The sequence below is a fragment of the Piliocolobus tephrosceles genome, chromosome X, assembly GCF_002776525.5.
Source record: "Piliocolobus tephrosceles isolate RC106 chromosome X, ASM277652v3, whole genome shotgun sequence".
In the NCBI taxonomy this organism is placed as follows: Eukaryota; Metazoa; Chordata; class Mammalia; order Primates; family Cercopithecidae; genus Piliocolobus; species Piliocolobus tephrosceles.
In genome coordinates, this window is record NC_045455.1 from 92,683,466 (window position 1) to 92,710,737 (window position 27,272).

General features: G+C 39.8%; 1 long non-coding RNA gene across 1 annotated transcript in view; it reads right to left on the bottom strand.

Moving 5' to 3' along the window:
- Positions 1 to 14,984: 14,984 nt before the first annotated feature.
- LOC111524982 overlaps positions 14,985 to 27,272 on the bottom strand; it is a 65,014-nt gene continuing 52,726 nt past the window's right edge. Inside the window, exon 2 of the long non-coding RNA XR_002725920.3 lies at positions 14,985 to 16,977. This is a non-coding gene — a long non-coding RNA (uncharacterized LOC111524982). The remainder of the gene's footprint in view (positions 16,978 to 27,272) is intronic.

The following is a 27,272-nucleotide window of genomic DNA, read 5'->3' on the forward strand; positions in this document are numbered from 1 at the left end:
ATAGATGCAAAAATTATGTGTAAAAAATAATAGCTAACTCAAATTTTCCCAGAACTTCAGCTACATTCAGGACGATAGTTTCCAAAGACAGTAACCCATATAAAAATGCATAATATATGAGACATGAATGAGAATTCTGTGGCTTTTAGTACATTAATAATGTTGTTTAATCATATCATTATCTAGTTTCGAAATGTTTTCCTTGCTCCAAAATAAAACGCTGTATCTATTAAGCAATTACTTCCCATTACCCAAGCTCCAAGCTCCTGGCAATGACCAATTTGTTTTCTGTGTTTATATATTTACCTATTTTTGTTGTTGTTGTTGTTGTTGTTGAGACGGAGTCTCGCTCTGTCGCCCAGGCTGGAGTGCAGTGGCCGGATCTCAGCTCACTGCAAGCTCCGCCTCCCGGGTTCCCGCCATTCTCCTGCCTCAGCCTCCGAAGTAGCTGGGACCACAGGCGCCGCCACCACGCCCGGCTAGTTTTTTGCAATTTTTTTTTTTTTTTTAGTAGAGACGGGGTTTCACTGTGTTAGCCAGGATGGTCTCGATCTCCTGACCTCGTGATCCGCCCGTCTCGGCCTCCCAAAGTGCTGGGATTACAGGCTTGAGCCACCGCGCCCAGCCCTATTTTTTGATATTTAATTAAAAATTGTACAATATGTAATCTTTTCGTCTGGCTTCTTAATCTTTTTCAGCTTCATGCTACAGCGTGCATCAGTACTTTTTGTGTGTATTTTGTTTTTTGACTTTTTTTGAGACAGAGTTTCACTCTGTCGCCCAGGCTGGAGTGCAGTGGCATGATCTAGGCTCACTGCAAGCTCCGCCTCCCGGGGTCACGCCTTTCTCCCGCCTCAGCCTCCCAAGCAGGCGGGACTACAGGCGCCGCCACCAGGCCCAGCTAATTTTGTTTTTGTATTTGTAGTAGAGACGGGGTTTCACCATGTTATCCAGGATGGCCTCCATCTCCTGACCTCGTGATCTGCCCACCTCGACCCCCCAAAGTGCTGGGATTACAGGCGTGAGTCACCACGCCCAGGCAGTATTTCATTTTTTCATAACTGAAGAATATTCCATTGTATGGATATCCAACAGTTTGCTTATTCATTCATCTGTCGATGGATATTTGAGGTGTTTCCATCTTTCGGCTATTGTCAGTAGTGCTGCTATTAATATTCATGCACAATTATTTGTCTGAAAGTCTGTTTTCAATTCTCCGGGGATTATACCTGGGAGCGGAATTAGTGGGTCATATGGTCAATTTCTTTACTTTTTGAAGGAACCACCAAACTCTTCCCCACAGTGGCTTACCCATTTTACCTTTCCACCAGCAACGCGCAAGGGTCCAGTTTCTCCTCATGCTAATCAACATTTGCTGTTTTCTATTTTCTTCTTCACTTCTTCTTTTTAAACTTGTAGCCATATTCCTAGGTGTAAAATGTTCTCACTGTGGTTTTTAATATGTGTCTCTCTAATAAGAGATAACGTTGAGCATCTTTTCATGTGCTTATTTCTAAGCCATTTGTGCATCTTCTGTGGAGAAATATCTGTTGCAGTCTTTTTCCCATTTCTTAATTCTTTTTTTTTGGTTTTTGTTGTTGGTGTTGAGTTGTAAGACATCTTTATTTACTCTGGACATGATACTTTTCATACGAATGATTTTCAAGTTTTCTCCCATTCTGAAAATTGCCTTTTCACTTTCCTGATAATGTTCTTTGATGTACAAAAGTTTGGAATGCAGGGGTGTTTCAACATAAGAAAATCAATCAATGTAATAAATTATATTATGAAGGGGAGAAATTGCATGATTATCTCATTGAGAGAAACACACACAAAAAAGTATTTCACAAAATCAAGCATTCTTTCACGATAAAGACACACAGTAATAGAAGGGAACTTCCTCACCATGGTAAGAAGCACTTGTGACAAATGCACAGCTCATATCATACTCAATGCTGAAGACTGGCAGCTTCCCCTCTAAAATCAGGAATAAGAAAAAGATCCCTGCTTTCAGCATTGCTATTCCATTTTACTGGAAGTTCTAGCCAGAGCAATTTGGCAAGAAAAAAGGTATTCAAATTGAAAGGAAAGATGTAAAATTATCTTTATTCATGGATGGCATGATCCTATATATAGAAAATCTCAAAAATTCCACACAAAAACTAAAGCTAATAAACAATTTAGCAACTTCAGGGTATCAGATCACCACATAAAACATTAGTGTCTTTATAAACTGGTAATTAACAACCCAGAAAGGAAATTATGAAGACAATTCTACTTGCATTTTCATTCAAAAAACAGAATGCCTAGGAATACATTTAACCAAGTAGGTGAAAGATTTGCGCATTGAAAACTATGAAACATTACTGAAAAAAATTAAAGAAGCTCTAAATAAATGGTAAAAAAAAAAACAAAAAAACAAAAAAACCCACGTTTATGGATTAGAAGAGTTAACATCATTAGAACAGCAATACTGCCCAAAACAAACCCTAGTAAAAATTTAATGCAATCCCTATCAAAATCCCAGGTTTTTTTGTTTTTTTCCAGAAATGATAAATCAGTTTTTCAAATTCACATGGAATTATAAGGAGTCTCAAATAACCAAAACAATCTTGAGAAAAAACAAAGTTGGAAGACTCACGCTTTCCAATTTGAAAACTTGCTACAAAGCTACAGTGTTAGAAGAGTATAGTAGTATTGGCTTAAGGATAGACCAACAGACCAAAGGAATAAATTTCAAAGTCCAGAAATCAACCCATACCTCGATGACTAACCGATTTTTGATGAGGGCGCCAAGACCAATCAATGGGGAAAAAACAGTCTCTTCAATCTCTTCAACTAGTGGTGCTGGGACAACTAAATGGCCATTTTGTTTTACTTAAATGACTGTGATAAAAATGTCATTGTACACCTAAAGCAATATGCAGAGGAATCAGAATAATTAGCAACGACTTTCACTTCAAAATTACCTTGAGGAGACACAGTCAGTGCTCTGCTCACACTCCTGGCACAGACTTTGACTGCCATTGCGGCTGGCTGCTGGGCGTCTTTCTGCCTGGCTCTGCATCTCTCTGCCTGAGGGCACTCAGTTCCTGAGCCAAGACAGGCCACTCTGGTCACAGAAAGGCAGGCTGGAAATGATAGAATGAACACCGCGGGAGCAGCCTTTAATTCATTTTTCAGAGGTCGGTGTTTAAATAGAGCAGCGCCATTGTTTCTTGGGTGGGAAAATTCTGAGACATGTGTTCTGCAATATGCCCCAGAGTTGCTCTGTGTGATTACACTCCCACATTAGGCTACTGTGGAAGTAGACGGAATACTGCACGTTCTATTGGCTTCCTTCTCTTCTTTTATATCACTTCCTCTCTCCTCTTATCATGACCCTGAACCCTCCAAAAATGCATTTAAATCTCTGTCTTAGGATCAAATTCTGTTGGAACCTAAGTCACAGTCTAAACAATAGCAACAACAACTTTTCATTGAGTCTCGTCTAATACAAGGTTTCATACTAAATATTAGGAATTCAGTAATGAATGAGATACTGATATCATTTGGCTGTGTCCCCACCCAAATCTCTCCTTGAATTGAAATAATCCCCACGTACGAAGGGCGGGGCCGGGTGGAGATAACTGAATCACGGAGGCAGTTTCTCCCTTACTGTTCTCATGGTAGTAAATAAGTCTCACGAGATCTGATGGTTTTATACACGGGAGTTCCCCTGCACAAGCTCTCTTGCCTGCCACTATGTAAGACATGCCTTTGCTCTTCCTTCGCTTTTCACCATGTTTGTGAGGCCATGTGGAACTGTGAGTCCATTAAACCTCTTTCCTTTATAAATCACCCAGTCTCAGGTATGTCTTTATTAGCCACATGAGAACAGACTAATACAGATACTCACTGATCTTGAGCTCACAGTGTCATTTAGTATTACTGCAGTCGTTGACGTTATTAAAACGCTAAAATTTTAGACATGAATGGATCATGTAACATTCCTGTAAGAGTGTTACATGCTGACCTCAAGCATCTGAACTTACAGATGTTAGGTAACCAATAGTGTCACATAGAAACCTAGTGTTCAGAAAACGATGTGAATCTCGCATCTTATTCCTTGTTCTAGATTCGCTGGAGAAAACACCAGCCTGAAACAAACCAACTTAAGATATATGAATGAGAAGCAAGGTTTTATGTAATGGAAGAGTGAGCGCAACAGCTGTGTGGCTTAGAGAAAAGTGAGTGCGCGGTTTATGTTTTCTTTGTCATGACACATTGAATTATATCACATGCCCAGAAACACAGCAGCAAGATGACAACACAGGCCAATAACTGGAGTTGTAGGCATGTAAGGAGAAGTAGTCATTTGACAGAGTTAAGTCCTCAAAACTGCCTGAATCTGGAGATCCAGCACTCTAGCTGCATTTTCAAGGGTCCAAGGTCAAACACAGGTGCATGGTTCCACACCACCGCCTGTCACGCCTGCTCAAAAACAATTCTCAAAACCTCCAACTGCTTCCTTTTTTACAACAGTCCGAAGATGCAGAAGAAGGGGACGCGGGGAATCATAAAACACTATGGAAAATTCCAGGAGCCTCCATTCCTGACCAGTCTGGAAAACCAGGTTCCTGCCCCGCCCCTTGCCTTCACCATTTGACAATCCCTTTCTCCTTTGAAGCACTCAGGAAGCAAAGACACTTGTGCTTGTTTAAGGCAAGAACTGAGCAACAAAGGAAACGATACAATATGAACAGAAGTCTAACCAAAATCTCAATTACTCTGATTTAATCAGTACACATTGTACGCATGTGTCGAAGTATCGCCTGCACTCCAACAATATGTACAGTTTTAGGTATCAACTTGAAAAAAGAAGAAGAAAAGTTAAATTTTAGCAAAAAAAAAAAAAAAAAAAGGTGCAAAACTCTCCAAGGCTGGGGAGGAATTCAGACGATTCCTTCAAAACTGTCGTCCTTATTTCCTTTATTCACAGAACCAGTTTCACAAGAAACAAGTTCTTTATCATCTCCCTTTACTCAACAAAACCTGTATTTTTCTTTCCCTTATAAAAGTTTGATCGGTTACACAGACAGAATCACCATAAAAAGACAATAAAGTGTTTAAATATTTCTTTGGTTTCAAACTCTGACAAAAAGAAGTAGTCCCAGAAAGTGTACATAATCGTCTTCATATGAATTCTCAGGGTATAAGAAAGCTCTGGGTTGGAGCCAAAATATGAAGTGTTGAGCTACCCAAAACTGACTTGGCTAGTCAGGAGGGTAAGAAAGTCTGGGATTAAAGCGGTTTTCATAAAGTGTTCATTGGCTCAGTTAGAATAGTTGCCTTCCTGTTGGCAAAGAAATCACACAGGAAACAACATGCGAAGACCCTGCTGTTTCTCCCACCCATGACGGGTTTTCTTTTGATTCGTTTCTTATGTAAGAACAGCCGGACTCTCCAGATGGGAATAAGGGACAGAGTCTAGACATCATTTATTGGCCACTGAATAGTGGAAACAAGTCTGCAACATCGACTATTTTTCCCCTTTTGGTCTCCTCCCCCCACCCCAATTTACCACTTGGTTTACATTGCACACTCTGAAAAGTTAAATGATCCTGACACTTAGAATTACTCAAAAGCCAGAAAGATATTCCCAATGGTGTCAGGAACGGCTGCTCCCTTTTCCTGAGACAGCTACGCGGGCCAGTTGCTCCATCAGAAAGGCCTGCGATTGCTATCATGTCGGTGGTGTGTTTTCCTGCTACTCCTAGAAGGTTGCTTGCAAATGAGTAGTAAAGGAAGCAGCGGTTGATCACAGTACACCCAAGAGCAGCTTTCCCCCCCACCGGCAATGTTACTGAAAGACTCCTCCAGTCTTCAACTTCTTTCACTTCCTCTATTGCATAAAACTTGACCGAATGTTCACTCAGCACCAGGTGACAAGGTAAGCCAGACAAATGGAGTCAACAATACAAAGCCACTTCAATGAATCTACATTCAGGTTAGTAGGACAGATAGAGAAGCGATCTGTTTCAGCTCGCTTCTGTGTGACCTGGCCACTGCTTACTGCTCTGTCCTCGTATCTCAGCACTTGTTTCTCACGTCTGTCCCACCACACCGGGCTCCCCCAGTCCCTCCGACGCCCACGCCGCTTCACGCTGCCAGCCAGGGACACAGGCTGCTCTCCATGTCTGCGCTGGTCTTCCTTGGCTCTTCATTGGGCAAATCTCTATGAACCTTTCAGGTCTTGGCTTAGAGGACACCTTACCAGGAAGCCTTCCCAGAGCCCAAGACCAGGCTCAGCGCTGCTCCAACACGCTCTCCCATAGAGGACGGTGTTTCTCACACCATGTCATAGACACTGAGGCTCAGCGATATAGGGACTGTGCCAATCACTGTGTCTCGGAGACATGACGTCATGTCTGGTACAGGGGAGATGTCCAAGAGCTATGAAGGAATCATTTTCCAATGTCTGTTTACCGTAAATCCTTACCTAAGTAGTTTCATGGAATTGTGTAGCGCTCCTCTGGTGTTAGAAATTATTTTACGGATTTGTGTGACTATTTCCAAAATGGTAGTTGGTAATGGGGTAATAAAACAAGAAGCTTCTGCGGTTAAAAACATTTGTGAAACTCTGGAGTAAACAAAATGAAATAGATTTCTTTATTGCAGAAAAGTCTCAGAAGTTTCAAAATACTCAGATGAAATGTAAGTCTACAAAAGGGTGCTGTGTGAAGCATTGTCTAAGCTTTCTTGGGCCAAAGAACCCTTTCAGAACATACATACCCTGCCAACACTTCTCATGGGGTCCCTGTCATCAAACAAACTGGCTGTCCACTCAGGACAGACAGACAACATACAGTCAAACACACACATAATCAAATGATCAAATACAAAGAGGAGTTTAAAAATCCTTTCATCAGTGCTGCTAAGAGGATAAAATAATTAGTGAAATCACGATTGGAAGAGTTGGAAGACTGATTAGGGAAGAGTGATCAGGGAAGGTCCATGCAACAGATACATAAAGGTGAGAAGAAGCTGGTCTCAGTACCTCACGCCTGTAATCCCAACACTCTGAGAGGCTGAGGGGGAAGGATCACTTGAAGCCAGGAGTGCCAGACCAGCCTGTGCAGCATATAGCTAAACTCCATCTCTATACAATTTTTTTTAAAATCATCTGGGCACGGTGGCATACACCTGTAGTCCCAGTTACTTGGGAGGCTGGGACAGGAAGACTGCTTAAGCCCAGGAGTTCAATGTTGTGGGGAACTATGATCACATCACTGTACTTCAGCCTCGTTGACAGGCTGATACGTTATGTGGAGTGAGATCCTGTCTCTAAAAAAGAAAAGAAAAAAAATTATGAGACAGAGTCCTTAATGCAAAGATCTGAACAAAAAGTGTCCCAGGAACAGGGAGGAGCAGGTGTAAGGGCCTTGAGGTAGAGCAAGCTCAGTGTATCCCAGAACAGAAAGGAAGTTCAGAGGGGGGTGAAGCCTGAGGAACAAAAGGAAATTATGGTGGGAGAGTCAAGGCAGGCCAGCTAATACAGGGCCATGTGGTTCCAATTCAATATTGATTAAAACAGGAAGCCATTAAAGAATCTGGGAGCGGGGGGAACGGGGGTGATCTTTTTAAAAGATCATTCTGTTACCTCCTTTTGTCATCTTAAAATTTATAGTTAAAGGATGAAGAGAAATTTCAATTAATGAAATACAAGCAAAAGTGGCAATGAAATCAACAGATACTATTCTGACATCAAGAAGCAAATTGTAGCAGTGGCAATCATAAAAATCCAGATTATACAAAAGCTGTAACTCATTTAGAGGAAGAAACAAATTGTAAAAAGAAATAATAAATAACTTTTGGGACTGTACCAACGACTAAAGAGAGTAAATTGCATGAACACATTGAGAAAAGATCTAAGTTTCTCCCTGACTTTCACAAATATAGTGAAAACTCAAAATACACCACTTCCATGAGTGAATGGATATTGTGAGTTCAAAAAGTATGTAAGATTAGTCATGGACCAAGAACGCTTGAAATGACTTGAACTCTTACAACTCATATATGAAAGAGACTCAGTAGAGGATTATCCGCATGTGACAACAATCCTAAAAATCTACATGTTACCAGAGATGCGTTGTGAAGCTGACAGTAACTTTTCCAGATTATTTTAACCAACAATGCCAGAAAAAAGGCTGAATTATTTTTTTCTATTTTCCCTACAGAAACTAGTTTTACAAAATTTTTGTTATATGTCAAGGCAAAATACAAGTAGCTCCCCGAACCCCTACAAAAATAGGAGGAAAAAATGTTACGAAGTTGTGTGAGGACATGAAAGAATCTTATTTTTCTGGATTTTATGTTTATACCTTTTGTAAGCTTTTTAAAATGTATAATTTGTTATGTTGTTTCTGTCCCTCTAAACAAATATTTCCTTTGGTACTAATTATATATTTCTAAGTTTATACTATGTTTCTTAAAGAGGACATTGCCAACCTGGGTCTGTGCTTGCATGGAGGTGTGAGACAGTCAAGGAACATGAAGAATTGGATGTGCATGGAAGATGAGAGACTAGAGATGAATATTAGACACAGGGAAACAGAAAGGATGAAACAGAAAGTCCAAACTATTAAAATTGCTGGGCAGGGTGGTGCAAGCCTGTAATCCTGGCTACTTAGGAGGCTGAGGCAGGAGGATCCCAGACCAGCCCGGGCAACGTAGTGAGGCTCCATCTCAAAAAATAATAATAATAAAATAAAAATAAATTGAAATATCCTTTTCAAGATTTAAAAGTTATGTCCAAACCAAGAAACAGGTCAGAGAAGACAACACAGCTTTGGAGGGCTGAGCAGGCTCTTTGAAAACAGCCACATTTCCCCATGAGGCAGAAACTTTAACTTTTCTAGACATTGCGATATTAACTTTCCTTTATAGACTCCACATAATGTTTCATGAGAATAGTACCATCGTATCAATTAAAAGAACATATTATACTCTAAAAGCATTTACTAAAATTTAACTAACAGCATTTAGTAAATTTAATTTAGCGTAATAAAACCTGGTAATGTAGAAAGTTATTGCCTGGGTTTTTAAAATTTTTATGTCATTTTCCCTGAAAAAAACATTGAAGAGCAAAGTAACGCCTACATACGCATCGCAGAATTAAAAGTTTCTAACAGAAGAACTTACAAAGCATCTCTGAGGATTCCAATGTGGAGACTATGATCATATTTTAAAATTTGTATTTACTTATTTTTGAGTAAACAATAATATATTTATATGTTTCATAAATCAAGGAGAACAAAACTTTTTACAATGACACTCTCTGTCCTGTCCTTATCTCCCAGTTGCCAGTTCTCCTTTCCAGAGGAAATAAGTGTTACGATTTTTTGTTTACAAACCATCCCAAAGATAGTCTCTTCATTCTAAAAATGTATATACATTTTACACCTGCTTTTGCACAACTGCTCAAAGTGTTCTGCACCTTGCTTTTCTCATTGAACAACACAGAATAATTTTAGATCAGTACCTGAAAATCCAATATTTGTAATGGATGCAGACTTGTACATGACATTCATAAAACCAGCTTCCTATTCAGAGACATTTAGGCAGAAGTAGATTTACTAAATATTAAAACATATTATAAAGCTATCATGATTAAAACTGGTACAAGAGTTGTTAAAGAGATCAATGGAACAGAATAAGAAAGTCCAGAAATATAACCTTACTGTTTTTAGCACATTTCTCATTAAATTTATTCCAAGGTACTTTATCATGTGTATGGGATTATAAACAGGATTTTCTCTTGCTGTATAGATTCTGTATATACTCTACAGATCATTTTGCGTGCCCCTAATTTACGGAAGAGTTTTTCAGTTAATTGTCCAGACTATTTGAAGATATGCTACTATACAATTTGCCAATAAATAAAATTGTACCCTTCCTTTTTTCAATTTTCAGTTTTTTTACTTTATTCTCTTGTCAAATTGCGTTGACTTATAGCTCCAGAAAAGTGCTAAATACCAGAGACAGCAAACATCCTGGTCCTCTTATTTTATTGGAATGTTTCTAATATTTTTTCTTGCTAGTCATAATACTATCTTTAGCATTATTGTAAATATATTTTATCGGGTCGATGAAGAATTCATCTACACTTGTTTTATAACATATTTTCTTTTTATTACAATTGGCTATTACTTATTCCTTTGTAATATCTGGGAAGATTAACATATAAATTTTTATGCTTAAATTCATTAATGTAGATGAGAATTAATAGATTTATAAATATGAAATAGGCTTGCATTCCTGAAATAAACACATTGATCATGGTGTATTTTTTTAATGTTATGGAATCCTATATGTTAACATTGTATTTGTTTTCAAATTATTATTTGTAAATCATATTGGACTCACCCATTTTTAATCGATATTGGTTTTGTGGTCAGTGTGAAGAGGACTCCCTGGCAGGGCGCTTGGCCTCCCCACTGCACCCAAGTGTCCCCAGATGGAAGAAGAGAGTCCCTTCACACCTGCAGAAACAGGATCACTGCCCTGGCCCTGGCCCTAGGTGTCAGCCCTTGGCATAACTCTTGTTCAATCCTTGACAGCTGGTGCTCCAACCCACCTGGTGTTTTCAGTAGCATTTCCACTGGATCCAAGGAGAAATGGGCCTATCTGGGCTGCCTTCTTTCAGGCCTGGGGTTCCCTTTCTTGTTAGATTAGATGCCTGGTTAAGACACAGGACACCGGTTCTGTGTTGTCCCTAACCCATAGGATCCCTCATCAGTCCACCTTCCTCTTCCTTTTTCTGGTATCCTCCTTCGGTTGTCTCTTGGGTTATTTCCAGAGTTGAAAGTTGTGTTTAGCAGGGAGGCGCAGCAAGAGAGGACTCGTTCAGACCTCAAGCTCGCAGTTAACTGAATAGATATTAGATGAAATCACAGCATTCATAATAGTGATGTCATTAATATCAATCTCAGTGACTGCAGATTTCAGAAAAAAAACAAAACAACTTCTTCGCCTAACCCTTCAGTCCATGTGTTTTTGAAGTGGGCCTCCATTTTGTAAAGCTGGCATCAGCAGAATGATCAGAGACGTGTACACCTTCCACATGTTTCCGAACATTAGTGAATTTGGCTGCTTCCTATTTTTTTCCCTAACATCTCTGTGTCACCGCAGTGAACACATTTGGCTTTTTTCTTTTCTAATAAACAACAAAAGATTTTCCACCCCCTATTTCTTTTTCCCGTATCCTTTTCTGCTAACATGATATCCCATAATAATTTTGATAATATGATGTCGCAATGGCCTCCTCATCTCATCGAGGCTCTAAAAACTCCGTTAACCTTATATTCCTACAAACTCCAGATCCTTTGTAACAAGCTCTAAGATGTAGGCTTCAGCATCACACAAATGCTTTGATACCTCATAATACTTAGAATAATTGAGCCACCAATTATTCTGGAAATCTGGGCATATTTTGGTACAATTTTTGAGCCCTGTAGAAGGTTCACAACTGTATACATTAGGGTGAGATGTGTGAAGACAAGTGGAGTTTCCTTGTTTCTTGGGGCTGATTCAATGTCTCAGTTTGTCAAACTTAGCCTGATCCAATAATTCGAATATTTCCTTAGGGAAATTCTCAGTGTTCCATAACTTTTGCTCTTCTCCAAGGTAACTTCTAGGCCTTTTAGGTGAGCCTGCTGCAGTCTGGCTGTGGCATGAGTGCCAGAGAACAGGGCCCTACAAATGCATAGCATTCTGCGATCTCCCCTGTGCTCTAGGTGAGCTGCTCCTCTCCCTGAGCCCACAGCACTGTGGTGTGCCTAACTCCATAGCCATCCAGGCATCGTGATGGCACCTCTTTCCAAAATCCTTGGTCTCAGCCACCTGCCTCATCCCTGAAGATTTTACAAACTGCAGCCTTGGTCTCAAGCCTAGGATTTTTGCCTCCTTCATCATTTTCTGCAGGGACTTTAAAAACCTCCTGCACGCCACCCACAGGCTGTGGGACCAGGAGCCTGCCTCAGTCCTGTCTGTTTTGCCTCCTCCTTCGGCAAACCGCACATCATGCTGGATGCCACCTGAGCCCAGCTTCTCCCGGGAGAAACAGCTTTCCAGCTACAGCACTTCTCCTGGAATGTCCTTGGGTTTTTGCCCTACTCTATCTCCAAACTCCCCCACTCCCAACCCCACACTGGGGTTCTATCCATGAAAGGAGAGATCAGGATGCACACTGACTTTTCTACCTTAACACTTTCTTTTTTATTTCTTCCATCAGCAGTTTCTCAGCCAGGAAAGTGGGGGACTCTTACTTCTCCTTGTGTCTCCTCAATCTCATACTCCCTCCCTTCTTCATACGGAATCCATTCTCTGGGACCCTTATTCTCTGGGACTCCTTCTTGTGTCAGGAGAAGTCCCCCATCAATAAAGGACTACAAATCAGTGATTTTCAAAGTATAACACCTGTGATACACAAAGACACTTAGTGACACTTGTCCTCTCTGTTTGAAGCACATTCTTCATCACATCTTGCTCACTAGAGAATATTACATGAGCAAAAGTCTTCCACTCATGTAATATTGATTGGGGTGGATGAAGGTGTGTGTGTGCATTTCAACTTTAAGACCAGTGAAAATTAATAACCAGATAAAATTAGCAACATCGAGCCTAGTAATAATACATAGCACATTGTCATTTCCTGCCAGAGGAACACTAGAGGCATGTTCAGACATTTATCACTATTTAGTATCCAGTTTTCATGAAGTATTCTACTGTCATCCCTAATTAGTTCTACCTTTCAACAAGAAGCTCTGGATTGGCTGCTATTGTTATTCTACTCTTGTATGTCAGGGAACTGAAGCAGAGGTTAATTAAATGACTTACTCTTATACCCGTAGGCTACGTTGGCAAGGCTGTGTCTTAACAGGGTTGCTGGCACAGATGGCCCAAAAGATGGAAATTTAAGTAACCCTTTTCCAGCAGGGGGCACCAGCTACATTACAAATTTGGGTACACCCTAGTATTCTGCTGGTTCAAAATCGTACAAGATGGTATACCCAAGAGAAAAATAGACTCCAAGTGTTGCGAAGAGGACACCGTTCCCTAGTATCCCTCACACCGAATATAGTTCTTGGAATACAGACAGACTTTAACAAATCAGCAGTCACCTCCCTAGCATGTTTTAAAGAGTTCAAGACAGGAGCTCTTACTCCCAAAGTTCAACCCGTGATGATTTCTAGAATCTTATAATCACAGTCATACTTTCATTCCTTTTGGTCTTAAGAATTTGAAGGCCTCATTTTTAAAACCCTGTAATAAAAATCTCTGAGAAAGGCAACTCCATTAATGGAAATGCTCCAGTCAATGCTTAGGGAATTGGAGAAAGCATAAGAAGAGTGTGTGGTTACAGGATGGGCAACACGGTCTCCAAGAAGGTGATGCAGGGACACCACCAACCAACTAACTTCCTGCATCACGGTCTTATTTACAGTTATGTCTTCTAGATTTAGTGAGTTCTAAACTTGCCTCTTTATATCCCTTAGGTGATAGTTTAAAGAAACGCGTGTAGGCAGAATTTAGTTCTAATTTTGGGTCCATTGTGAGCCACAGGAAGCACTTTCAAATTTTCATTGAAAATAAGGTGTATTCAAACAGTCAGAAAAGTTCCCTTTAATTTTTCATATCTGTTTGCCTAAACAGATACAATGAACTCATCCAGCATCAAAAGCCCATGCCTGGTCAGTAATACGAGTGAAAATTATTTGAAGATCTTATGAAAATGCAGATTCTGGTTTTGTAGGCCTAGGGAGGGTCTGAGAGTCCTCATTTCTCACCAGCTCCCAGGTGTGACCACTGCTGCTGGTCCCTACGGAACATGCACTGACTAGCTAGAAGCTAGATGACAAAACAGGATCCATCTTCCTCAGCTTTCAGAAACGGATTGTGCCGAAAGCAGTCTAGAATTCATCAAGATACCCGCTCCCTCTCCCCATCAAAAAGGCCATTTTAAAAAAGGGTGTCATAGAAGCAAAATGCTTTAAACTCCAAGTGAAAGACGATGTCTGATGAAGGAGTCACTCCTGGTTCTTCTAGGAGATGAGGGAAGCATAAAAGTGCCTAGAGACATAAAGAGACCCTACCTTTTAAACGTTCTATATTCTTTGCAGTAAGATCAAGATGTAAAAGTTGGGACCTCTACTTCTTTAGGGGGATTCTTTTTAACCTAGAAAACAACACAGCAGTTGCTCAGCATTTTGTTTTAAAGATGTCCTACTAGAAACAGCCCCCAAGTATTGCATTGCACCAAATTGATGCAAGATCTACACTGAAATTTTTATGTTGACTAATTCCTTATAAAACCAGAATTGATATATTGTTGGTCTAGAGGCAGGTGAGGGGGAAGAGGGTAGGAAAATGCTCTGGATAAGGAAGAGGAAGAAAACACTTATTAAGTGATACATACAGTGTGTTAGACGATGTATTAAACTTGGTGTTCCTAATAGTCCGATCAGTAAATAACACTAGCTTCACTTTACAAGTAAAGAAACTGAAATTTAAGGAACTTAATCATCTAGTTCAAGTTTCTGCAACTATTAGGAGCAGTAAAGCCTGCTCCAGCGTCAGCCTCACCCTGTTAAAACATAGATGGCTAGCCCCCCTTCCCCCTACTGGAGTTTCTGATTGAGTGGGTCTTGGGTAAAGCCCAAGAACCTGACTTTTAAAGGAGCTCCCAGTGATGCAGAGGCTGCCAGTCTGGGGACCACAGTGAGAGCCACAGTTGATTGTAGGCCAAGTGTTTCCACGAATGAGATCAAGCTTTGTGGATCTCAGGAAACAAGAATGCACTTAGAAGAACAATATAAACACCTGGATCTAAAGAGAGTGGTCCAAGAAGAACCCAACTTAAGCCACCATGCATGGTCTTGTGTTTAAAGACACTAATATTTATAATACACTGTAATAGAAAACAAGGAAGGAAAAATCAGAAATTCTCTTTGGCATCATTTTCTATATTTTTACTGTTGATTAATGAAGAAAGAAAAAATAAATGCTGTATGACACACACATACACACACATGTCTATCTTCAGAAAAGAAACATACATATATTTGGAAGGAGTTGTAGTTTTTCATTTTTCATGTGAAAAATTGAGGATATTCTTTTCCAGCTTGATTGTTAACCATCAACTAATTTCCTACTACCCTCGTACAGTACAAAAATAATGTGGAGAATTTTTATGAGGCATAATTTATACCAAAAACTCCCTTCCATCCCTCCTCCATGTTGTGAATGAGACCCTACAGCGATGAAGACTCCTTTTCTATGTTTCTATATTCCTGAGGCATATTTCAGAATTTGGAATCCGTCTATTTGACAAGTAGAGGCACCTCTCTACCACGGGGTCCCCATCCGTGGGCGTGCACGTGTTTCAGCCACGGGAGTGACGGAGCCAGGACACGTGGCTAGACTCTCGCCAAGTCCATCAGACCGTTGTTAAGAGGGCTGGAAGAGCCAAACCACAGCACCATCAATGCTGTGATTTACGCTTTGAAGACACTCCAAGTGGAGCGAGCACACATTTATCAATACTAATGCAGGAACTGCCTCTGTGAGAAAAGTAAGAAAAACAGACAAACAAAAGGGGTAGTAATGGTTACACTCTGTAAAGGAAGGGTGTCCCGTGGTTTAATAACCTTTTCTATCCCAACTAAATCCTATCTCATCATATCTTTTTAAAAAGTGGAGCCTTCTCCTGAGCAATAAACAATCTAGACCAAAATCTCCTTGATGTTAAGAGGCTGTTTCTGATATACTTCGGATTTCCTCCTTCCTGAACTGGCTCAGATGCACTTACAGGTTGCAGAGACAGTGCAGAAGTCAAGCACAACCTTGGATGTGTCGTCACTTCCGGCTCTGCGGGCCCTCTCCGGACGAGTGCTTCCTGCTGTCCTTCCTTCTGTGCCTACTTGCAGTCCCTCTGCTGGGAACTGACTCATCCAGAGCCTTTGGATTTGCGCTTGATGCCTGGGTCTGGACTCTGCTTTTGTTCCTAGGCATTGTCTCCAGTTCTCTCCCTTCCTTTCCAAATGCTATGGCCGGCTCTGCCCACTGGGGATCCATGCACGGCTCCTGGAACCCTGGTACTGGTGCACTCACTGGCCGGCCTAGTGGCCCAAATGGAAAAGTGGGTGAGGGGAGACTACAGATGCTCACACAGCACCTAGTAACTGCACAACGAGCGTTTCATAAGGGATGATGGAGGAAAGAGGAAGGAAGGAAGGAAGGAAGGGAAGGAGGGAGGACGGGAGCACAGGCTGCTATGAGAAAGGGGACTCCAGCCTGCCTGGGCAGGTCACCAGCAAATGTCTATAGAAAGTCCAGAAACAAGTGGCGCCACAGGCCTCAGAGCTGATATCCACGTGATTCCTTTATTCTCTTTTCACCACTGATCTCGAATTATAGTTTCTGTGCAGACATTTAATACACTTCTAGAAGTATGTTAATAAAATCTTCATACCCTCATACTCCCTAATACGCCTTTCATTCCATTCTATCTCAAGAAAGCCACTATGTTTTAGTAATTTTACTCAGATAGGTCTTAATGAAGATACACATTTTTCTTAATGGAAGATGTTTTTAAAAGCTTTTCTTCTCTTCTACCTCTGTTCACAGTCACTTTACAACCAAAAAAAGAAAAGCTAAGTTGAGGAATCCTCCCAGTTCTCCTATTTGCTCTTGAATGGCGAAAGCTCCCCAGTCCTTATCAGAATAGCTCATCCGTTCACTTATTAATGACAGGAGGACCACTGAACATCCAGATTGCTGCGGGCCTATGACACAGAAGATCCTTCTGTGAAAAAACATAAACGAACAATTTTGACTCATCATCCATTCTATAGGAAACAGCACAAACAAAAAGTGTGTGTGTCCATTATGGAGAAATCCATAATTTTATTCTCAGCAATCCAACTCTGTTGAATTCTGTGGTGTATACGGAAAAAAGACAGGATCATTGGAAATGCTACAAAGAGTTCTGGAAATGAAATTTTAGCTCAGGCTTTGACACTCACCACACATGTACTTTTAAAAAGCTGCATGACATGATGTTACAATTAAAAAGAAAACATCACAACATGTTGTCACATGCAAATGTAAAACAATGGGCCATGTCTTAGAGCATCTGCTTCAAGTTAACTGCAGATGTGAAATGTTGATAGAAATTATTATCATTGGTGGGTGTTTTGTACTTTACATTATATCACAATTTACTTAATTGGTTCAGACATATTTTAATAAATTTGATCTTAATCCAATCAGGCAGAAGTGTTCTGAAAAATTTACGTAATTGTTATTATAATACCTGAATGCTCTCAAGTAAAGTGCTTTCAACAGTGTCTAGGTATTTAGGAATTTGGAGTTTGGTTTTCAGAGTCTATGAAAATCCCATAGACATTACAATATGAGGTTCTTTTTCCATTTGAAGAAATTTTTACTCCTTTAATGGAAAATCTCAGAGAGAATTTTGGGAAAAGACAAAAAAGGGAGACAGAAGGCCTTTGATTAACGTACTTTACATCAAGTCACATGTATTGTTCTCTTGGCTCTGCACCTAGGACTTGTCCCCATTGGATGGTGACAGAGGCAGATCACAGCAAGGCAGCCTCGCTACTGAAGGCATGTGGCTGAGAGAATCCTGGTGTTCCAGGTGGAAGTTTCAAGAAACTGCATCTTCAGGTCACACTGGGGTCAAAGATAGTTTTCTGTGAGGCTTAGTGGCCAATTGGAGTTCAGAAATAAATAAAAACAACAGAAACAGATAAGCATCCGTGTTGATGAATATCGCACTGTACCTGGCACATAATAAACACTCAGTAAAATGAAATAAAACAAAGAAAGATTAAACACCAAGAGAACATCGTGAGTTCTAACTGAAAGGAACAATAAATTTAAAATAAAGCCCACATTATCACTCGGTTATCTAGACTGAACTGTTCGATATAGTAGCCACATGTGACTATTTAAATTTTAACTACTTAAAATGTCATGAAATTCAAAAGTTAGTTCCTCCATTGCACTAGACACATTTCAGGTGACTAATAGGCACTTAGGACTGTATGTACACTGTAGCAGACACAAAGATATAGAATATTTTCATCATCAAACGAGGTTCTATTTAAATGTAGTGCTGCTCTAAACAATTGCCTGGAAGACATTTGAAGGAATAAAACACGGCTCTGAAATTTTTGATGGAGGAAATACATAGAAAGGACAGAGCAAATGGTGCTTCACAGAAAAGCTAATTCATGTGATATCCAAAATGAGGAGAAAAAAGGTCAGGCGTGGTGGCTCACACCTGTAATCCTAGCACTTTAGAAGGCCAAGGTGGGCTGATCACCTGAGATCAGGAGTTCGAGACCAGCCTAGCCAACAAGGTGAAACCACGACTCTACAAACAATACAAAAATTAACCAGGCATGGTGGCACATGCCTGTAACCCAAGCTACTTGGGCGGCTGAGGCAAGAGAATAGCTTGAACCCTGGAGGCAGAGGTTGCAGTGAGTGACACCGTGACACTGCATTCCAGCCTGTGCGGCAGAATGAGACTCCATCTCAAAAAAAAAAGGAGAAAAATATATTTTTATGGGGACATACAGAATATCTGGAGATTCATTTTGCAGGTAAAATCCCAGGGGAAAAAACCACTCAATCATCTAAATCCATCTGCTTAGTTTTTGTGCTGTAAAATATAAAGAGGGAAAAATCATTGTTTTAAATCAGGTTAATAAGACACTATTTGATGTTATTTTTAGTGTTCAATGTAGACTTACAGTCAACACATCAAAGAATGAAATGATCTGTGATACTTGGTGACAGGCAAAAGTACATGGAAATAAAAATTTATGGTACAAGGCATTATTTTAAATCTGGTTTTTCATATTTTTCTTTCAGTGGGAAGATAGCAAGTCTCATCACTGACGGCTTTTTTGTATGACTTATGATGACAACCCACCTCAGTGGTTCAATGCACCATTAAATTTTATCTTCAGTATATTCCCGACATGAAACCTAAATCTCTATTAAGCCTCAGCAATATAATGCAGTAAATTTCTCCAGAGTAAGGATAACCATTACATCTCTGTAAAAAAACATCAGTTTTTCCACATATGAAAATGGTTAAACTAAAAATTTAATGACTGAATCTAGAAAAGCTCCTTTAGGACATAGAAAATGAGTTTAATCTGTGAATGTGATTTATGGCTGTCAGGGCACCAAACTTCATCATGCAGCCATAGCACACAATAAAATATGCTGCGATACTTGCCCTTCCTAATGATGCTGGTCTTTGTCCTATGCATGTGTTTAGTACCTTGGTGATTCTCTCTGAGCTATAAGAACATCTATATCCACCCCACTAGATGAGGCAAATGTAACACCAGCTATCAAGATTACTGACTTCTGACTGAAATATTGCTCAGAAGTAATGTTTTTCTATCCTTAGAACTACAGCATTCTATTTCATCCTGGAAGTAATTTGAAATGTAGAGGGGGAGGGTTAAAGTATTAAGATAATGAATTAAACAAGACAGCTACTTAAATTAAGTCACATCCACCCAATTAGCCAATGTATTGGGAACTACAGCCACTTACCATGTAGTTGTGTATGTAAAATTATAACACAAATTTTCACTGAATGAACCAACACTGCATATTCTCAAGGAATCTGGGGCATTTTTATTACACAGGAAATGCTAATCAAGGTAAGTTCAAGGGACAGCGCTTTGATCAATTACAGCTTTCTGTCAAATAACTGAGGTTTAATTTAGCCACATACTCTCATTACTTTATAATTAATCAACATTTATGTAATTTCTTAGCCATTTAAATATGCACTTATAATTTTCATACAGTTTATTATGCCAAGAATGAATAAACATGTTGAAGAAAAATATTGTTGGTACACCAAATGCTGACAAAAGTTAAAATATGCTATTTTGACATATTTTATATGAAGTTATTCAAATATTATCACTATGAATTTCCCTCATTAATATTCACACATTTCAAAGGTAAAAATTCATAAATTTTAGCATAATATCTTGCCATTGTCTTATTCCCTGTATTATTTATTTGCTGTGTAACAAATTAGTACTCCAAAACTTATGCCCTAAAATAACACATATTTATTGTTTAATACTCCTGTGGTTCAGAAATCTGGGCACAGCTTAGCTGGGTATTCTGCTGCAGGATTTCTGACAAGGCTGTGATCCAGCTGACATTTAAGACCATAGCCATCTCGGGGCTCGAGAGAGCTAGAATCAGCTTCGCAGCTCTCTCGGTGGCTGCAGGCAGAATCCCGACCCTCAAAGACTGTTGGACTTAGGGCTTCAGCCCCTTGCTGGCTTAGCGCCATACCATCTGGCATTGTCCATTACAGCAAGCTCGGCGTAGACTGAAGAAGAGTATACCAGTGAGATGGAAATCACAGTCTTCTATACCCTACTCCTATATCACAGAGGTGATATACCCTATACAGAAGATAAATCACACTGCTATACCCTTCTATACCTACCTCTCTATATCACAGAGGTGATATCTCCCTACTTTTATTTACTCTGTGTGTTAGAAACAAGTCACTGGGTCCAGTGTACACTCAAGAGAACGTGAACATGAACACTCAAGAAGACCGATCGACTCCAACTCCCTAGGGAAGTGAGTAACGTTCTAAAGAGCGGAGTTACCAACCTATGTAGGAAGTAAAGATGAAAGGATAGGTTTGAGGGAGGAGGAGATCATGAATTCAGTTCTGTTTAGTTTAGAAGTCTCTATGGGATGGTCAGGTGGAGGATGTCCCGTAGGTACCTGATACAGGGTCTGTGAGAGGTCAAGCTGACCACATAGATAAGAAAGCCATTAACACACGAGAGGTAGGTTTGGGAGCAGGGGTAGAGATACAAAATATGAGGACAAGGACAGAACACTAAGGAGCTCAAACATGCAGGACCAGGCAGAGAAACAGGATCCAGAAAGCGAACTGAGAAGGAATGGTCACAAAGATAGAGCTGTCATCATAATAATATTACAGAAAAGACAAAAGCAGAAGTGAAGAAATAAGAAAATAAGAAAGAAAAAGCTTCTGTTTCATTGTTAAAGTAATACAAAGAGATAAAGTAAGACAAGGAATTAAATACGTCCATGGGATCTGATAATTCAGAAGTCATTAGAGACCATTAACAAGCACATTTTCATTTGCTTAATGGTGAGGAAGACAAATTGTAATAGGTTTAGAAGTGACTAAAAGGTGATGAAGTGATGGCAACCCATACAGGCTACACTTCAAAGTTAGTCAAGATAAGATTTTTCTTTCTCCTGTCAATTTGGTAAATTTTTGCAAAGTATGTTGACAATGGTGTAAAAATATGGTACTACCATTCATTTCTGGTAGAAATAATTACAAATTGAAATATTCTTTCCGAAAGGCAACGAATATTGACAGCCTCTCATAACCCCCACATTTCACACTAGGAATGTATTCCAAAGAAATAAGCAGGGACGAGGTCGGGCAGAGTGGCTTGGCTCATGCCTGTAATCCCAGTACTGTGGGAGGCTGAGGCACGTGGATCATCTGAAGTCAAGAGTTAGAGACCAGACTGACCAGCGTGGTGAAATCCCGTCTTTACTAAAAATACAAAAAATTAGCTGGACATGGTGGTGCATGCTTGTAATCCCAACTACTCGGGGGCTGAGGCAGGAGAATTGCTTAAACCCAGGAGGTGGAGGTTGCAGTGAGCCGAGATTGCGCCACTGTGCTCCAGTCTAGGTGACAGAGTGAGACTCGAAAAGAAAAGAAAAAGAAAAGAAGAGAAGAGAAGAGACGAGAAGAGAAGAGAAGAGAGAAGAGAGAAGAGAAAAGAGAAAAGAAAAGAGAGGGGAGGGGAGGGGAGGGGAGAGAAAAGAAAAGAAAAGGCAAGAAAACAAAAGAAAAGAAAAGAAAAAAGGAGGGAGGGAATTGATCCAAAACTTCACAGGTTAATATTATTGTCACAGTGGAAACCTAAAAACATCTGAAATGCCTAACCATAGAAGATATTTCAAATAAATTAAGGAACACTTTATATGTTGGTAAAGGTAAAATTTTTTATTACCATAGCAGATAAGCCCTAAATTCTCAGTGGCTTAACAAAATATATCTTTATTTCTCCAACCAGTTGCTAAGGGATCTGGTCTGACACAAGTCCCACCCTATTAAACAGGCAGAGCCTAAAGTCATCTTGAATATATCTAGTCAGAAGATGGAGGAGGAGAGAAAGGAGAAGGCATATGCACTTCTTAACCAGATGGAAGTAAAATAAATTCCTTCCATCCCCCTCAGATGCAAGGGGAAGTGAAAAATGTCCTTAAATACGCAGTTACTCCCAACAAGCATTTTCTAGTATGGAAGGGGAACAGGATCTCTCTGCATAGCTAGCCTTCTCTGCCACAGTCCTCTTCTCTGGTCAAAACGTATCCATGCGCATCCCCATTCCTACATACAGGATCTATTCCCCACACCCCAGTAGACTTCGAAGCCCCATGTTGAATGTGTTAGATACCCTGGTCAGTCTGGCTCCCCATGTGACCGAACGCAGCAGCATTCTGCTTTTCCAACAAACGCCAAACACGTGTATTATTTCTCTTCTCTCTCAACTTTTGCCTACAAACAGAAAAATTTTGCCTGAGGCCATGTAATTTTCCAATGTCCATTTTGTGAGTTGAGTGGTGGAATTCCACAATTGAATTGAATTTGGAAAAGCTGTATTGAAGACCTAATCCCTGATACTTGTGTGTGTGACCTTATTTGGAATTAAGATCTTTGCAGATATAATCAAATTAAGATAAGGTTATACTGGATTAGGGTGGGCCCTACCTCCAAGGATTGGTAACTTTATAAGGAGAGAGAGATTTAGAGACACACACATACACACACACACACACACACACACACACACACACACACAGCGATGGACGTGTGAAGATGGATGAAGATACAGGCAGAAATTAAAACGATGCAGCTCCAAGCCAAGGAGTGTGAAGGAGCGTGAACCGCTACTACCCGCAGCCAAGAGACGCAGAGGGATTATTTCCCAGAGCTTTTAAGGAGAAGCGCCCTGCTGACAACTTGATTTTGGACTTCTAGGCTTCAGAACGATGAGGGAATGAATTTCTGTTGCTTCACGGGCCCCGTTTGTGGTAGCCCTGAGAAACTAATCTAGTCTGCATTCAACCAACACATCCTACAAAGATTCTATTTTCACTTTCTGCAGTGACGGCTACAGGCAAATTGGTGATCTTTAAACTTATTTTTGGAGACAGTTTAACCAAATGTTTTGTTACCCCATACCCTGGGCCTCTGTCTTCCCATGCTTCAGCGCAAAGTCTTTTACTGTTCCCGGCCTGGCATCTCAAGCAATGTCACATGTTTTAGGATATTTATTATACTAGCACTCACTTTAAGATACTAGTTCCTATATTAAAGTAACACTAATCAATATAACAGATAAACTCCATATTTCAGTGGCTTAATCCCATGACATTTTGTTTCTCACTCTGTAAATCCAGCCGGCAGTTGGGAGGAGAGGGGGGCCCGGGCTGTGGAAGTGTTCTACTCTGTGGGGTCATTCATGACCCTACTTTGATATGGGCTCTGCCAATCCTCAACACATGGCTTCCAAGGTGACCCTGGCCATTGTGACCCAGTGAACAGATGAAAGAAGTCACAGAGCTTGGAGAATACCCACTTCTTCACTATTTTGGCCCATCAGCAACACACACCACTTTCAATAAGCGCTTGGTCACATGGCCCTACTGTGGTGAAGGTGTCCTGGAAGGACAGCCAGACCCCAGAAACAACTTTACAGAAGGGAAAAAGAGCATTGCAATGGGCTGAATGTTTGTGTTCCCATAAAATTCGTACGTGAAATCCTAACCCCCAATGTGATAGCATTAGGAGGCAGGGTCTTTGGGAGATAATTAGAGTGTGAGCATGGAGCCCTCATGAACAGGGTGAGTGTCCTTAGAGAAGGGACAGGCCTCTCTGTCATGTAAGGATACAATGAGAAGTTGGGTCTGCAACCCAGGACCATTAACTAGCACAAATTTGCATTCCAACACTATTCAAGAGTGTGAGAAACATCTCATTAAAATACTTACAATAATTACAATTACAAACTTAAAATAATTTACATTGTAAGGCATATTTCGTATTTTTACTCTACCTGTATCTAAAATATATCATTACCAATAGGCAGCAGTACACATGCGCATATGTGGTTGGTTGGTTATATATTGATATTATCAGTGTTTGGCATGTGAGTAGGATTATTTGTAATTTTTATTTATTTTTTATACATTTCTATGTTTTCCCAATTTATATTTCTAATTTAATACATATATGCTTTTTGAGTCTGAAAAAGAATAAGTCTTATATTGATCACAGAATTAAAGAAGTTTAGCATTGTACCTGGCACATAATAGCTGCTCAACAAACTTTTATTGGACTAATGAAAGACATTGGATGAGAAAGAAAAGAGAATGGATACTAATTAGAGAGCATTTCAGGATCACAAGAGAGTTTCTGTAAGGATAGGCTATTTGAGCATGTGTATAGGTTGAGGAAAAGAACTTAGTAAAGAAGGAATAAATCTAAGATACACTATTGGAACAGAAGAAACTGAGATCAAAGGCCTGCGGGCAGACTGATTTTGGGCAGAAACAGAGACTAAAGAGGAGAGAAGCTTTGCTGAGCAGACAGGCAAATAATAAGGAAGGGAAGGAATTGTTTCATAGTTTATGTATGTAACTTTATCTCTGTTCATGTTTGATGTATATAACTTTATATACTGTTACCAATATGGCAGAGTTGGTGTTACTCAACCTGAAAAGCCTGTACTCTGACTTCCACAGCCTCTACACCTCTAAAATGTTCATGTAAAACAGAAAAGGTTTTCCAGAGAGAGTGAAAGACTAGGCGCTAACTAGAAGGCTCCAATGGAGTTTTGGGAGGACAGCGCAGTAATGAATAGTCATTGTGTTTAAACTAGGGAGCAATGGAAGATTGAATTACTAAGTGTTCTGTAATGCAGTATTTTAGAAACTTTGTCTCAAGTTATATGCTACTTTCTGTAATTATAGCAATCTAATGTTATTTTATCTAATTTTGATCTGGACACAGATGGTGTCAACATCTTGGCTCTAGAATCAATAACATGTGTTCAGGTTTTATGACTGGTGATACACCCCCTTGGAAACCATTCTCCTGCATCGTTCAGGCCACCACAACAGCAGGTGAATCTTCATGATGTTTTTGTTAGTCTCTGATGGAGGAGAGACTAGTAGTACGGTTTGGTACATGGACTGAAAATACATAAGATATAGTTCGCAAAGCCGACATTTAGAAAAGTTCTGCCTTCGTTAAAAACAAAAATTTATCTCAATAACTTCAAATAATTTCACACAATTTCTTATGCCCTAGTGAGTCTCGGTCTTAGGTATGCATATATGACTTACCTACTTTTTTCCTGCTACTGGCCAAGATCTGCATACCCCCCCACCCATGTCAGCTACACTCAAATTTGCTAGTTTCCATACTGAGTTCCACCTACTCCTTTTACACTCAGGGGAAGGAACAAGTACTCCTTGTACTTTCCGCTTTAAATATACAGCACCTGCCAATGCACTTAGCACATAAAGCTTCTGCTCAACAAGTGTTAGATACTAACACACGGAACATAGTGGTCTTTCCACACTGCTAAGAATTACCAGTAGTCCAACAATACACTTCCTAGCTCGCTAATGAATGTGAGTTAAAGAAAGGGCTCAAACCAATCGAGGGAGAAATTTCTTACGTTAAAGCATTAGACAAGGAGTGAATTCATTTTTCAACAATAAATGTTCTGCTGGTTATTAATCCAAGTCCTGGGGATGGTATTTAGAGCTACCAAACCAGCTAACTTCCCTCAGTCATCTACTGCTATAACAGAGTTGGTGCAAGCAGAGTTATAAAGACCATAAGAAGAAAGAAATCCAAGCTGTGCCAAGGCTACCTGGAAGAGAATTATGATGGAAGTGTTTACTAAGATTCCTGATAAATAAAATACCATGCATGGGATGGCTTATTGGTGAATTTGAGCTGTTTCAGGCCAATTTTCTTATAATCCCACATGTGCTCACCAGCTGACCCGCGTCTTCGTATCATCTGCTGGACATTACTGAGATGGTAAGAACCTTCTCCTGGGATGGGAGGACGGATACAAATCAGTTTTCTCAAAGTAACGTCAGTATGTGTGAAATTTACCATAACCAGGGGATTGTCAAATATATATCATTAGATAATCACTGGCTAATCTTATTTTTACAGTAAGCATGGGATAAAAAAGTCAGTGTATTCGTAACTACTATAAAAAACATTAAAATTATCTAAAAATATCATTACTAATGCTTAAATGTAAAGTTAGCACAGCAGTGAACACGAACATTTTAGAGTTGTAGAGGCTCTAGAAGTCAGAGTCCAGAATTTTCAGGCTGACAAACACCAACTCTGCCTAATTGGAAACAGTAGCGATTAAAGTAGAGGACTATTAAGTCCTATCAATATCTCTTTCAACCAATCATGATGCAATTTTTACTGTCAACTTTGTAATCTCTATTAAAGAATAATATTTTCTTTCTTTATTGTGTTATAAGTGATGTCCTGTAGGTCACGTCAAAATTTAAAAAAAAAAAATAAAATGAGAAATCAATTTTGTAGATAATTTAGTTCTTATTCATATCTACCAAGATTTTTCACTTGTAATATTCAGATAAAGATAAGTTAGGGGACTTGAATCATACAGAGAAGCTTCAGTGTTTTACTTTATTGTGTTTGGATGAACACAGACATATTAAAGAAAAGACAGACATAATTTCCTGCCATTCATCTAAGGACAATTCAGACTTAATACATGGAAACAACATTTCTTTAAACAATCATTTAAAAAGCTAAGTGCTCCTTGAAAAACATTATTGACCTTTTTTAATCACCAGGGCTTGTATTCTCATCCTTATTTGCACTATTTGTACTGTGTACATCATCAGCCTTAGCTCATCTCCATCCTTGATGCCTGTTTGTGAACAAAAACAGAGTTAAGCAGTACCTAGTAAATCCTTCATGTGCGTGGCCCTAAGCATTCTGGCTACTAAAGGCAGCTGGATTTGAAACCCAGTAGGACCCAACTTGCAAAGATAAGGAAACTAATACAGGG